Source organism: Salmo trutta, chromosome 20, assembly GCF_901001165.1.
Source record: "Salmo trutta chromosome 20, fSalTru1.1, whole genome shotgun sequence".
Lineage (NCBI taxonomy): Eukaryota > Metazoa > Chordata > Actinopteri > Salmoniformes > Salmonidae > Salmo > Salmo trutta.
The window spans coordinates 25,252,321-25,268,453 of NC_042976.1; the positions used below are offsets into that span (position 1 = coordinate 25,252,321).

General features: G+C 46.8%; 1 long non-coding RNA gene across 1 annotated transcript; it reads left to right on the forward strand.

The window, feature by feature from the left end:
* Positions 1-276: 276 nt before the first annotated feature.
* Positions 277-14,059, forward strand: LOC115155763 (uncharacterized). Its single transcript, XR_003868125.1, has 3 exons — positions 277-418; positions 1,014-1,127; positions 13,861-14,059. It is a non-coding gene; the product is annotated as an uncharacterized LOC115155763 (long non-coding RNA).
* Positions 14,060-16,133: the final 2,074 nt, after the last annotated feature.

A 16,133-nucleotide genomic window follows, 5' to 3' on the forward strand; every position in this document is an offset into this window, starting at 1 on the left:
CATCTGCTAAATATGTGTATGTGACCAAAAATTTGATTTGATGGTCCTAAAGCACACCGGTGCTGCGTTGCGTATCACAGTGCAATGATAAAACTGGGGGGACAAATATGCAATTTCAGAATGTGGGGGCATCATGCCCCCCCCCCCCCGGTGAAAGTTGCGCCCCTGGTAGAAGCAAAGATGAGTGGAATGACTTACACTTGTCAATTTGTTGCAGCTTGGAAATGAAAACTTCATGTCCCAGAAATCGTAGCGCAACCATCAAAAACATTTTTTTTAAATTAACAGTAACATGCAAAACATAAACATAACAGCCAGAGGGATTCCAAAGAAATGAGAATCAAAAAACATACCTGGCTACACCGTGTTGTATAAGGAAGGACACACACACATGAAGGCATAACAGCTAGCTAGCTAAGTATGTTACATAAGGATTATTTTCGTTAGTGTGTTGTTAAATATCTTCTCTACTGAATGTTTAATTGTGCTCTGCTCTTAAATAATTCAGTACGAGTGATCTTGACATACAGTATTACAAGCTAATGTTTTTCTAAAATATAGCTTTGTATGTTAGCTAGATAACTAGCCTAGACATATAGTTTTGGTTCTAGCAGATGGCTAACTATGGTTTTGCAAGTTGAATTTCTACGTGATATTGAGTTACCTATAATGTAACAAGCGAAGTGACATCAGCTATAGGAAACTGTTTGTCTTTAGTTAAATAACTACCTACAATCACAATGTTGCCATCAATTTGGGAAGCTAGCAAATATATTGAGAACTGTCACTTTGAAACGCATGTAGCAGAGTATCTTCTCGTGTAAAGTTGCCTCCATTTTCACTCTGCGTTCTATGATGGTCCGTTCTATCCGGGATCCTTGGGACATCCCCACCCAATTTTGAAGTTGACGTTTAATATGGTTAAGGGTAGGGACGTTCCAAGGATACGGAATAACATTGACCGTTTTATGATGATGCCATGCAGCTAATCGCTTACACTGTTTATTGTACAGCCTGAAAAATGTCCTCTATGTCTGCTGCCAGCGTCGGGCCATTGAGGGCACAGAGAAGAAACCACTGAAACCCAGTTGTGCGTGCCCTGAGACGAAGAAAGTCAGGGATGTTCGGTAGGCTTACATGTATTGGAACTTGAATTGCATTATACTTGTAAAGTGACAGTTTCTCGTGGACTGTCTTCTCTGGAGTATTCAGTTCAGTGGCGGTCTGTGCCGTTTATGATGAGGGAGGACGATTTTTGTTTTTACATGAGTATGGCCTTATTTCTATTACATTATGTTAGATGACTGTAATTCATATTCCATTCACCCAGTTCAATGTAACATCAATAGGTTTAGGCAACTACATGATACTCAAATTTTCCCATTTACCCATCATGAGGTTGCTACAACCTGGCTTATGAAGGAAAGTTTGCAATGTACACCAGTTGAGAGAGAAATTTGAGATGATAGTGACACATGGACAGACAGTGACACATTCAATACCGCCTTGCACACTCTTGCCTGCATCTAGATTATGTAGGGTGTAATCATTAGTCCAACATTTGCAAACAAGAGTTTCTATTGGACAAATTAGTATTTTTATCCCTGTTTCGTTTTCTTCCGTTTAAGAAACGTTTTTCAAAAGAATCAGCGGAATGAATACACCCCTGATCACGCATAAACACAGTTCACTTTCATAGCAGCCACGTTGTATTCATTCTTGCCTCTATGCACTCTACTCCTCTCACCTTTTTCCTTCGTTTGTGAAGTTCAACAAACACATCAGCTGTATGTGACCAGGTGAAAAAACCTTTACAAGCCGAACCATGTCATAACGGCTACGTGCAGTCTACATCGTTGTCCCCATATTAGTTAAGTAATCCTAGTCAACATAGCAATTAGAACTAATGCATTACCAAACCCGCTACAATCATGCAGTAATGCTAGTCTATAGTCAGTAAGCAGTTACACTGGTGGGCCCCAGTGGCAATAAATTAATAAAACTAAGAACAGCTCTACTTGGTAGACTTGTGTTGGATAGTCATAGCCAGCTAGCTAACATGGCATTTGCGAGCTAAGTGAAACTGAAAGTGATAAAAAACAAATCTCTCTCGCTTCTTCATTTTTAAGAAACACATTTGTTAACTCTTTAAAAATAGTCTTTCTCTCTCTTTGAGTCAACTACTCACCACATTTTGTGCAGTGCTAGCTAGCTGTAGCTTATGCTTTAAGTACTAGATTCATTCTCTGATCCTTTGATTGAGTGGACAACATGTCAGTTCATGCTGCAAGAGCTCTGATTGGTTGCATGCTCCCTCAACTTGAGACATCTGTGGCATGACAGAGCTGCACATTTGAGTGGCCTTTAATTGTCCCCACCTGTGTAATGATCATGCTGTTTAATCAGCTTCTTGATATGCCACACCTGTCAGGTGAAAAAAAAGTGGTAACCTTGTATAGCCGAGGACTTTGCTCATCCTCAATGTCAAAGAAACGAAACAATGATATCTCCATATACATTGGAGTCACATATTTCCCAGGTATTTTACAGCTTGTTTGTAGCATAAAGCATTGCGGACCAAAGCGCTGTTATACAGTAGATCACTTTTCTATAAATATTTTCTTCAAAATCTGAAACTAACAAGGGGTAGGCCTGTGCTTTTTGCCATTTTATCTAATAAAAGGTAGGCCTGTGGCATATCCTCTCATACCCCCTCAATTAGAGTCCTGGTTTTAACTGAATAGCCCTTCACTGACAGGAAGGATGTAGGCTATTTAAAGAGTGCATGGTGGGTGTAGGAATTTGCCAGGAAATCTATGGAAATAGACACCTGTAGCCTAATTTTGACTGTGAAGCAGGTAGGCCTACCTCTTATTTCTTAAATAGCAAGAAATAGGCTCCAACACAAAGCCCTCTTGTTGTTAGGAAAGTAATTAAAATGAAATAAATGATAGTTGTAGCAAGCTATTCAAGTTGACCTCTTGGTCCTCCTTCTCGGTGATCGCCTTCTCAAACTGAACTGAATAGGCTAAGATATTTCATTTTTTGGACTAGGTCTAATAAAAATAATATTTTCAGAAGATGCCTTAGACTCTCCTACTGATCTGCCAATGTAAGCCTGCACAGTATTGGTTAGGCAGCACACAAAAAAAGGTTTTGTAAAATGGCGGCAGAGCAGAAGGCAGATGTTTTACGTGCCCCCAACCGATTGTGTATTTTTGTTCGTTTATCTGTGCTGTTTGTAACTTATTTTTTTACTATTTTCGTACATAATGTTGCCGCTACCGAACTGTTATGACCGAAAATAACTTCTAGACATCAGGACTGCGATTACTCACCACGGACGAGCAGAATCCTTTTTCTTCTTTCACGACTGATGAGCCCGAGGCGGAGGATATACGGCTCCCTCGGGAACAGGCCCCGACCCCAGTGATCTGCGTGAAGAGGAGGCGGAGAAAGAGAGGCCGGAGGGCGGGCTGCCTTCTAAGGAGTAGACGGCGATCGAATAAACCCCCACTCCCCTCAATTCTGCTCGCAAACATGCAATCTTTGGACAATGAAATGGACGAGTTATTCGGAAGATTAAACTACCAACAGGACATTAAAAACTGTAACATCTTCTGCTTCAGAGTCGTGGCTGAACGACTACAATATCAACATGGTTACATGATGTACTCGCAGGATAGAACAGTGGCGTCTGATAAGACAAGGGGCGGCGGTCTATGTATTTTTGTAAACAATAACTGGTGAACGATATCTAAGGAAGTCTCGAGCCATTGCTTGCCTGAGGTAGAGTTTCTCATGATAAGCTGCAGAACACATTAACTACCGGGAGAGTTCTCATCTATATTCTTTGTAGCTGTTTACATACCACCACAGTCAGAGGCTGGCACCAAGATAGCATTGAATGAGTTGTTTCCATCATAAGCAAACAAGAAAACGCTCACCCAGAGGGGGTGCTCCTAGTAGCCGGGGACTTTAATGCAGGGAAACTTAAATCAGTTTTACCTCATTTCTATCAAGATGTTAAATGTGGACCACCTATACTCCACACACATATGCATACAAAGCTTTTCCTCGCCCTCCATTTGGCAAATCTGACTACAATTCTATCCTCCTGATTCCTGCTTACAAGCAAAAATTAAAGCAGGAAGCACCAGTGGCTAGATCAATAAAAAAGTGGTCAGATGACGCGGATGCTAAGCTACAGGACTGTTTTGCTAGCACAGACTGGAATATGTTCCGGGATTCCTCCAATGGCATTGAGGAGTACACCACATCTGTCATTGGCTTCATCAATAAGTGCATCGACGATGTCGTCGACACACTGACCGTACATACATACCCCAACCAGAAACCATGGATTACAGGCAGCATCCGCACTGAGCTAAAGGCTAGAGCTGCCACTTTCAAGGAGCGTTATACAAACAGGCAAAGCGTCAATACAGGACTAAGATCGAGTCGTACTGCACCGGCTCTGACACTCGTTGGATGTGGCAGGGTCTGCAAACCATGAGACTACAAAGGGAAGCACAGCCGAGAGCTGCTCAGTGACACGAGCCTACCAGACGAGCTAAACTACTTCTATGCTCGCTTCGAGGCAAATAACACTGAAACATGCATGAGAGCACCAGTTGTACCGGAAGACTGTGTGATCATGCTCTCCGCAGCTGATGTAAGACCTTTAGACAGGTCAACATTCACAAGGCCGCAGGACCAGACGGATTACCAGGATGTGTAATGCGAGAATGCACTGACCAACTAACAAGTATATTCACTGACATGTTCAACCTCTCTCTGTCCGAGTCTGTAATACCAACATGTTTTAAGCAGACCACCATAGTGCCTGTGCCCAAGAACACTAAGGTAACCTGCCTAAATGACTTCTGACCCATAGCACTCACGTCTGTAGCCATGAAGTGCTTTGAAAGGCTGGTCATGGCTCACATCAACACCATTATCCCAGAAACCCCAGACCCACTCCAATTTGCATACCTCCCCAACAGATCCACAGATACAGTGAGGGGAAAAAAGTATTTGATCCCCTGCTGATTTTGTTCGTTTGCCCACTGACAAAGAAATGATCAGTCTATAATGTTAATGGTAGGTTTATTTGAACAGCGAGAGACAGAATAACAACAACAAAATCCCAAAAAACGCATGTCAAAAATGTTATAAATTGATTTGCATTTTAATGAGGGAAATAAGTATTTGACCCCTCTGCAAAACATGACTTAGTACTTGGTGGCAAAACCCTTGTTGGCAATCAGAGGTCAGACGTTTCTTGTAGTTGGCCACCAGGTTTGCACACATCTCAGGATGATTTTGTCCCACTACTCTTTGCAAATTTTCTCCAAGTCATTAAGGTTTCGAGGCTGACGTTTGGCAACTCGAACCTTCAGCTCCCTCCACAGATTTTCTATGGGATTAAGGTCTGGAGACTGGCTAGGCCACTCCAGGACCTTAATGTGCTTCTTCTTGAGCCACTCCTTTGTTGCCTTGGCCGTGTCTTTTGGGTCATTGTCATGCTGGAATACCCATCCACGATCCATTTTCAATGCCCTGGCTGAGGGAAGGAGGTTCTCACCCAAGATTTGACGGTACATGGCCCCGTCCATCGTCCCTTTGATGCGGTGAAGTTGTCCTGTCCCCTTAGCAGAAAAACACCCCCAAAGCATAATGTTTCCACCTCCATGTTTGACGGTGGGGATGGTGTTCTTGGGGTCATAGGCAGCATTCCTCCTCTTCCAAACACGGCGAGTTGAGTTGATGCCAAGAGCTCCATTTGTCTCATCTGACCACAAGACTTTCACCCAGTTGTCCTCTGAATCATTCAGATGTTCATTGGCAAACTTCAGACGGGCATGTATATGTGCTTTCTTGAGCAGGGGGACCTTGCGGGCGCTGCAGGATTTCAGTCCTTCACGGCGTAGTGTGTTACCAATTTTTTCTTGGTGACTATGGTCCCAGCTGCCTTGAGATCATTGACAAGATCCTCCCGTGTAGTTCTGGGCTGATTCCTCACCGTTCTCATGATCATTGCAACTCCACGAGGTAAGATCTTGCATGGAGCCCCAGGCTGAGGGAGATTGAAGTTATTTTGTGTTTCTTCCGTTTGCGAATAATCGCACCAACTGTTGTCACCTTCTCACCAAGCTGCTTGGCGATGATCATGTAGCCCATTCCAGCCTTGTGTAGGTCTACAATCTTGTCCCTGACATCCTTGGAGAGCTCTTTGGTCTTAGCCATGGTGGAGAGTTTGGAATCTGATTGATTGATTGCTTCTGCTCCCAGGTGTCTTTTATACAGGTAACAAGCTGAGATTTATTAGGACTCCCTTTAAGAGTGTGCTCCTAATCTCAGCTCGTTACCTGTATAAAAGACACCTGGGAGCTAGAATTCTTTCTGATTGAGAGGGGGTCAAATACTTATTTCCCTCATTAAAATGCAAATCAATGTATAACATTTTTGACATGTGTTTTGGATTTTGTTGTTGTTATTCTGTCTTTCACTGTTCAAATAAACCCACCATTAACATTATAGACTGATAATTTCTTTGTCAGTGGGCAAACGTACAAAATCAGCAGGGGATCAAATACTTTTTTCCCTGACTGTAATGCAGTCTGTATTACACTCTACACTGCCCTTTCCCGCCTGAACAGAAGGAACACCTATGTGAGAATGCTATTCATTGACTACAGCTCAGCGTTCAACACCATAGTGCCCACCAAGCTCATCATTAAGCTAAGGACCCTGGGACTAAACTCCTCCCTCTGCAACTGGATCCTGATGGACCACTCCCAGGTGGTGAGGGTAGGTAACAACACGCCACGCTGATCCTCAACACAGGGGCCCCTCAGGGGTGCGTGCTCAGCCCCCTCCTGTACTCCCTGTTCACTCATGACTGCACGACTCCAACACCATCATTAAATTTGCCGATGACACAACAGTGGTAGACCTGATCACCGACAACAACGAGACAACCTGTAGGGAGGAGGTCAGAGACCTGGCTGTGTGGTGCCAGGACAACAACCTCTCCCTCAACGTGATCAAGACAAAGGAGATGATTGTGGACTACAGGAAAAAGAGCACAGAGCACGCCCCCATTCTCATCGACAGGGCTACAGTGGAGCAGCTTGAAAGCTTCAAGTTCCTTGGTGTCCACATCACCAGCAAACTAACATGGTCCAAGCACACCATGACAGTCGTGAAGCGGGCGCGACATAACATATTCCCACTCAGGAGACTGAAAAGATTTGGCATGGGTCCTCAGATCCTCAAGGTTCTACAGCTGCACCATCGAGAGCATCCTGACTGGTATGGCAACTGCTCGGCCTCCGACCGCAAGGCACTACAGAGGGTAATGCGAACGGCCCAGTACATCACTGGGGCCAAGCTTCATGCCATCCAGGACCTCTATACCAGGTGGTGTCAAAGGAAGGCCCTGAAAATTGTCAAAGACTCCAGCCATCCTAGTCATAGACTGTTCTCTCTGCTACCACACGGCAAGCGGTACCGGAGTGCCAAGTCTAGGTCCAAGAGGCTTCTAAACAGCTTCTACCCCAAAGCCATAAGACTCTGAACATCTAATGAAATGGCTACCCCAATTATTCACATTGACCTCCCCTCTCCGCAACACTGGCACTCTGTTGTCATCTATGCATAGGCACTTCAATTAACTCTACCTACATGTACATACTACCTCAACTAACCGGTGCCCCCGCACATTGACTCTGTACCAGCACCCCCCTGTATATAATATTTTATACTGCTCCTCTTTAATTACTTGTTACTTTTATCTCTTATCCATATTTTTTTAAACTGCACTGTCAGTTAGGGTCTTGTAAGTGTTTCACTGTAAGGTCTGTTACACCTGTTGTATTCGGCACATGTGACTAATAAAATTAGATTTGATCAGCCAGAGCAGGCCGGGATCAGGTTTGGAATATCCATTGCAATGTGTAGTGCAGACTAGTTTTATTTACACCGTCCCAGCAGCTATCTTAGAAATATAACTTTGCTCTGTGCGTCTACACGCATGCACTTCGTAGCCTATAGGCTATGTATCATTTGATTTAGACCACACTAAATAGCCTATAGGCTCACTTGATATTGCGTTCCCAGTGGAGAATCAGAGATGAGGGGCGGCATTGAGCACACATCGATAAACAGTACATCTGTCTATCTCATCTTCTAATAAGCAATACATTCTAAAACACTGGGAAATATACATTTCATCAATTATGAATTACATGACCCTCCCCTGGACTAGATTTAAAAAAAATACTAAACCCTCCCGTTGACTGAAATTTAATGACCCTCCCACATTTTCCTCCAGGTACCAATTCTGTGAATTTCGATCCATCCCTAATCAGTAGTAGACACTCCTGCTATTAGGTCATTTTTATTTACATTAAAATGAAGTTAAGGGTACAATATTCCGAAATCCATCCGCCATTTTCTGTTTGCCTAATTTCACTTTGACAAAACAAGTGTAGGTAGGCATTGTACTGTCCAAACCGCTGTGAAATATATTTTCAATAACCACAAATATTGTATTTTCAGCTGTTTTTGAAGCTGATGTACAAAAGTAAAAGATGCAAAAACGAAACTTAAGGGAAGTATAGAAATAGCGCTCATGGAACAGACCTACCGCTTCTTAGACCTGCTTTCAATGAGAATGACAGTTCTATAACTAACACATTTTCTACTCTGAGATGCTTTGTGGATAAGGCCCCTCCCTAACTTCTGCATGTTTTGCAGTGTCCTCTGTAAGTGTCACGATTCCTACCGACGGTGGCGCCCCCTCCTGCTCGGGTGGCGCTCGGCGGTCGTCGTCACCGGCCTATTAGCTGCCACCGATTCCCTTTTTGTTTTTCCCTTTTTTTATGTTTTCTCACCTGCCCTGAGTTAGTCATTAAGAGGGCTATTTAGTTCAGCTGGCCCGCTCCCTATTGTGCGGGATTGTCTTTCTGTGTGTCGACTGCGTTTTGTTCGACTGTGCTTGTCGAGTGTATTTTCCCTGTTGTTGGGAAACCTTTTATTTTGTGCTTGTGGTTTATTAAAATTACCACACAGTGTTCGCTGCTTCCTGCGCTTCTTTCCGCCACACAACAGACAAGCCGTTACAGAATCCCGCACCACCAAGAGCATGGAATCAGCGGGAGCAGCGGGCACTCCACTACCCTCGATGGAGGAACGTGTCCTTCATAATACATCGGTCCTGCATCGCATCGGATCCGCCATGGACCAGATGATGGAGAAGATGGACCGATGGGAGAGGAGTGGTATCCTCTCTCCACCTTCACCCCCCCGATACAACCATCTCCTCCTCCTACGACGTCTGGCTCTGGCGCGCTTCGCCTGGCACTCCCGAGGGAGTACGATGGGACGGCGGCTGGGTGCAAGGGGTTTCTTCTCCAGTTAGAGTTGTACCTGGCCACCGTCAGACCTGCTCCTACAGGAGAGGAGAGCGTGAGTGCCCTCGTTTCCTGCCTGACGGGCCGAGCTCTGGAGTGGGCTAATGCGGTCTGGAACGCTCCAGACTCGGCGAGGGACCACTACCCAGAGTTCACCCGCCGCTTTCGGGCTGTTTTCGACCACCCCCCCGAAGGTAGAGCGGCGGGTGAACGGCTGTTCCACCTCAGGCAGGAGACGAGGAGCGCTCAAGACTTCGCGCTGGAGTTTAGGACCTTGGCTGCTGGAGCGGGGTGGAATGACAGGGCCCTCATAGACCACTACCGGTGTAGTCTCCGGGCAGACGTCCGCAGGGAGCTGGCCTGTAGGGACACCAATCTATCCCTGGACGAACTCATTGATATGTCCATACGGTTGGACAATTTGCTGGCTGCTCACGGGCGTTCGGAGAGGGTCCTGCCCGTTCCACCCCCGTGCACCCCCGCCCCTACCCCTATGGAGGTAGGGGGGGCCGTGCCAAGGGGCACCGGAGGAGGTGGCTCCTCCTGCACCAGCTGTGGTCGGAGAGGACACACGGCCGACTGGTGCTGGAGGAGCCAGTCTGGGAGTCGAGAAGGCAGGCAGAACACTTCTCGGTCACCTCAGGTGAGTCAGCACCAGATTCGCCCAGAACCCCCTGTTGGTCATGTGTTTTTGCCTGTTTCATTTTCAAAAAATTTTCCCTCTTCCCAGCATAGGGCGCTAGTCGATTCAGGCGCAGCTGGGAACTTTATGGACCGTGGACTTGCCATTAAGCTGGGCATTCCACGGGTGCCGATAGATTCCCCCTTCCCCGTGCACTCCTTAGATAGCCGACCATTAGGGTCAGGGCTAGTCAGGGAGTCTACGGTGCCGCTGGACATGGTAACGCTGGGGAATCATAAGGAAAGCATTAACTTTTTTCTTATTGATTCACCTGCGTTTCCGGTGGTGCTGGGGGTCCCCTGGCTGGCTGGTCACAATCCCCTCATTTTGTGGAAACAGGGGGTTCTCCAGGGGTGGTCGGAGGAGTGTTCAGGGAGGTGTCTAGGAGTTTCCATAGGTGCCACGTCGGTGGAGAGTCCAGACCAGGTGTCCACCGTGCGCATTCCCCCTGAATACGCCGATTTGGCGATCGCTTTTTGTAAAAAGAGAGCGACTAAATTACCACCTCATCGACAAGGGGATTGTGCGATAGATCTCCAGGTTAACGCTGCGCTTCCCAGGAGTCACGTGTACCCCTTGTCACAAGAGGAGACGGGGGCTATGGAGACATACGTCACGGAATCCTTGGGACAGGGGTACATTCGGCCCTCCATCTCACCCGCTTCCTCGAGTTTCTTTTTTGTGAAGAAAAAGGAGGGAGGTCTGCGTCCGTGCATTGATTATAGAGGTCTAAACGCGATCACGGTGGGGTTTAGTTACCCACTACCTCTTATCGCTACGGCGGTGGAATAATTTCACGGAGCACAGTTCTTCACAAAATTGGATCTCAGGAGCGCATATAACCTGGTGCGTATCAAGAAGGGAGATGAGTGGAAAACCGCCTTTAGTACCACATCAGGCCATTATGAGTACCTCGTCATGCCGTATGGGTTGAAAAATGCTCCAGCCGTCTTTCAATCCTTTGTTGACGAGATTCTCAGGGACCTGCACGGGCAGGGCGTGATTGTCTATATCGATGACATTCTGATATATTCCGCCACCCGCTCCGCGCACGTGTCCCTGGTGCGCAAGGTGCTTGGTAGACTGCTGGAGCATGACCTATACGCTAAGGCTGAGAAGTGTGAGTTTTTCAAACGAGCCGTCTCCTTTCTGGGTTATCGCATTTCCACCACGGGGGTGGTGATGGAGTGTGACCGCGTTAAGGCCGTGCGTAATTGGCCGACTCCAACCACGGTGAAGGAAGTGCAGCGGTTCTTGGGCTTTGCCAACTACTACCGGAGGTTTATCCGGGGGTTTGGCCAGGTAGCGGCTCCCATTACCTCACTGCTGAAGGGGGGGCCGGCGCGTTTGAGATGGTCGACGGAGGCGGACGGAGCCTTCAAGAAGTTGAAGACACTGTTCACCGAAGCGCCCGTGTTGGCGCACCCGGACCCGTCTTTAGCGTTCGTAGTAGAGGTGGACGCATCCGAGGCTGGGGTGGGTGCTGTGCTATCACAGCGCTCGGGTGCGCCACCGAAACTCCGCCCCTGCGCTTTCTTCTCAAGGAAGCTCAGTTCGGCGGAGCGTAACTACGATGTGGGGGACAGGGAGTTGCTAGCGGTAGTCAAAGCCTTGAGGGTGTGGCGACACTGGCTTGAGGGGGCTAAGCACCCCTTTCTCATCTGGACCGACCACCGAAACCTGGAGTACATCCGGGCAGCGAGGAGACTGAATCCACGTCAGGCAAGGTGGGCCATGTTCTTCGCCCGGTTTAGGTTTACCATCTCATATAGACCGGGTTCCCTTAATACTAAAGCCGGCGCACTGTCCCGTCTGTATGACACGGATGACCGACCCATCGATCCAACTCCCATCATTCCAGCGTCTAGGCTGGTGGCACCAGTGGTGTGGCAGGTGGACGCGGACATCGAGCGGGCACTGGTGTTGGAACCTGCGCCTGCGCAGGTGCCCGTGGGGCGCATGTATGTGCCGCTCGATGTTCGCGATCGGTTGATTCGGTGGGCGCACACGCTACCTGCGGCGGGTCATCCTGGTGTAGAGAGGACAGTGCGGAGTCTAAGGGGGAAGTATTGGTGGCCCACCTTGGCTAAGGACGTGAGGTCATATGTCTCTTCCTGTTCGGTGTGTGCCCAGAGTAAGGCTCCTAGACATTTACCGAGAGGGAAGTTACAGCCCCTCCCCATTCCACAACGGCCATGGTCGCACCTGTCTATCGACTTCCTGACAGATCTTCCCCCCTCTCAGGGGAACACTGCGATTCTGGTGGTTGTGGATCGGTTTTCTAAGTCCTGCCGTCTCCTCCCCTTGCCCGGTCTCCCTACGGCCCTGCAGACTGCGAAGGCCCTATTTACCCACGTCTTCCGGCGGCACTACGGGGTGCCGGAGGATATTGTCTCTGATCGGGGTTCCCAGTTCACATCCAGGGTCTGGAAGGCATTTATGGAGCGGCTGGGGGTCTCGGTCAGTTTAACCTCCGGTTATCACCCCGAGAGCAATGGGCAGGCGGAGAGGGTGAACCAGGAGGTGGGCAGGGTGCTGACCGCCACCGCAGTGAGGCACCGGTGTTCGCACCGGGTGACAGGGTCTGGCTCTCGACCCGGAACCTGTCCCTCCGCGTGCCCTGCCGGAAGCTGGTGCCGCAGTGTGTGGGGCCCTTCAAAGTCCTGAGGAGGATAAACGAGGTGTGTTATCGGTTGCAACTCCCTTCCTATTACCGTATTAACCCCTCGTTTCATGTGTCTCTCCTCAGGCCGGTGGTGGCTGGTCCCCTACAAGAAGATGAGGTGCCGGAGGTCCCTCCACCCCCCCTGGACATCGGGGGGTCCCCGGCGTACAGCGTAAGGGCCATTCTGGACTCGAGACGCCGGGCGGGGGGCCTGCAGTACCTCGTGGACTGGGAGGGGTACGGTCCGGAGGAGAGGTGCTGGGTGCCGGCGGAGGACGTCTTGGACCCATCCATGTTGAAGGAGTTCCACCGCCTCCGTCCGGATCGCCCTGCGCCTCGTCCTCCAGGTCGGCCTCGAGGCCGGTGTCGGCGCGCTGCAGGAGCCGCGCGTCAGGAGGGGGGTACTGTCACGATTCCTACCGACGGTGGCGCCCCTCCTGCTCGGATGGCGCTCGGCGGTCGTCGTCACCGGCCTATTAGCTACCACCGATTCCCTTTTTGTTTTTCCCTTTTTTTATGTTTTCTCACCTGCCCTGAGTTAGTCATTAAGAGGGCTATTTAGTTCAGCTGGCCCGCTCCCTATTGTGCGGGATTGTCTTTCTGTGTGTCGACTGCGTTTTGTTCGACTGTGCTTGTCGAGTGTATTTTCCCTGTTGTTGGGAAACCTTTTATTTTGTGCTTGTGGTTTATTAAAATTACCACACAGTGTTCGCTGCTTCCTGCGCTTCTTTCCGCCACACAACAGACAAGCCGTTACAGTAAGTTAGCATTTTCTGCCTTTTTTTCTGCTCAAGTTGAACAAGCTGCTGATGTCAACAGCTGTAGTGTTTGTTTATGGATAAGAGCAAATAACCTTTGGTGGTGCAGGGCTTGTTTCTCTTGGATTGACTTAAAGGGGATTAAATGTGATTTATTAAATGACGCTCGCAAGCAGTGATGGGGACAAGCTTGTATATTAGTAGCGCTTTTCTTTATTTTGATCAGAGTATTCATAACCTTGTCACATTGGATTAACAACATTTCAGAAGGTCTGACTGCTATCTGAAATGGTTTATATGTGCTAAAGTTGACACTCCTCTGTTCTCCTTTTGCAGTGTGTCGTTGGTAGCCGGCTGTCCGGAAGGAAACCTGGGATATTTCTCTTGTTTGTATTTATACTGCAACCTGAATGGAAGATGTGGTCGCTGCAAGGATGATGTTCCACTGAGTGAAATGTGTTGGCTTAATGTTCAGATTTTCTGAATTATGTGAATCTTGTTCTGCTGATTAGAATTAAATATATGTCTAATGCAACATGACTATTTGTTTTTATATGGCAGGATGAACCACAATTAAATGAATTGTATAGGTAGTGTTAAAGGGGCAATCTGCAGTGGTTACATCCTTTTTTGTACTTCTTGAACAGTATACAGTTGAAGTCAGAAGTTTACATACACCTTTGCCAAGTACATTTAAACTCAGTTTTTCACTATTCCTGACATTTAATCCTAGTAAAAATTCCCTGTTTTAGGTCAGTTAGGATCACCACTTTATTTTAAGAATGTGAAATGTCAGAATAATTGTAGAGATTTCTTTCAGCTTTTATTTCTTTCATCACATTCCCAATGGGTCAGAAGTTTACATACACTCAATTAGTATTTGGTAGCATTGCCTTTAAATTGTTTAACTTAGGTTAAATGTTTCAGGTAGCCTTCCACAAGCTTCCCACAATAAGTTGGTTGAATTTTGACCCATTCCTCCTGACAGAGCTGGTGTAACTGAGTCAGGTTTGTAGGCCTCTGCTCGCACAGGCTTTTTCAGTTCTGCCCACAAATTTTCTATAGGATTGAGGTCAGGGCTTTGTGATGGCCACTCCAATACCTTGACTTTGTTGTCCTAAAGCCATTTTGCCATAACTTTGGAAGTATGCTTGGGGTCATTGTCCATTTGGAAGACCCATTTGCGACCAAGCTTTAACTTCCTGACTGATGTCTTGAGATGTTGCTTCAATATATCCACATCATTTTCCTTCCTCATGATGACATATATTTTGTGAAGTACACCATTCTCTCCTGCAGCAATGCACCCCCACAACATGATGCTGCCTCCCCCGTGCTTCACGGTTGGGATGGGGTTCTTCGGCTTGCTAGCATCCCCCTTTTTCCTCCAAACATAACGATGGCCATTATGGCCAAACAGTTCTATTTTTGTTGCATCAGACCAGAGGACATTTCTCCATAAAGTACGATCTTTGTCCCCATGTGCAGTTGCAAACCGTAGTCTGGCTGTTTTATGCAGGTTTTGGAGCAGTGGCTTCTTCCTTGCTGAGTGGCCTTTCAGGTGATGTCGATATTGGACTCGTTTTACTGTGGATATTGATACTTTTGTACCTTTTTCCTCCAGCATCTTCACAAGGTCCTTTGCTGCTGTTCTGGGATTGATTTTGCACTTTTCGCACCAAAGTGTGTTCATCTCCAGGAGACAGAACACGTCTTCTTCCTGAGCGGTATGATGGCTGCGTGGTCCCATGGTGTTTATACTTGAGTACTATTGTTTGTACAGATGAACGTGGTACCTTCAGGCGTTTGGAAATTGCTCCCAAGGATGAACCACACTTGTGGATGTCTACTGTTTTTTCCTGAGGTCTTGGTTGATTTCTTTTGATTTTCCCATGATGTCAAGCAAAGAAGCACTGAGTTTGAAGGTAGGCCTTGAAATACATCCACAGGTTCACCTCCAATTGACTCAAATGATGCCAATTAGAAGCTTCTAAAGCTATGACATAATTTTCTGGAATTTTCTAAGCTGTTTAAAGGCACAGTCAACTTAGTGTATGTAAACTTCTGACCCACTGGATTTGTGATACAGGGAATTATAAGTGAAATAATCTGTAAACAATTGTTGAAAAAATTACTTGTGTCATGCACAAAGTAGATGTCCTAACTGACTTGCCAAAACTATAGTTTGTTAACAAGAAATTTGTGGAGTGGTTGAAAAATGAGTTTTAATGACTCCAACCTAAGTGTATGTAAACTTCCGACTTCAACTGTAACTTTATAAATGCCCCATGAGCTTAGTTGAAATGTACCCAACCAGAAACCAAAATATAACATTGTTTTTACGTCCAATGTTTGTAAACAAAGTAAATGTAAACCCTATATAGCCTCAACATGATTAAAACACATTTTTATATCATGGATGGTCAGTCCTTGCGTACATAGTTCTAACTACATTTAAAAGTGATTACATTTTTCCAGCCCCATCCCTCAGCTTTTTAGTGAAATGGGGATGGGAGAAAAGCTTTATTGTTTCAACTGTAGATTTCCGTTTAAGGATGCAATACTGTCCTAATTTCATGCTGAACCATACCGACGCCATAACTATATAC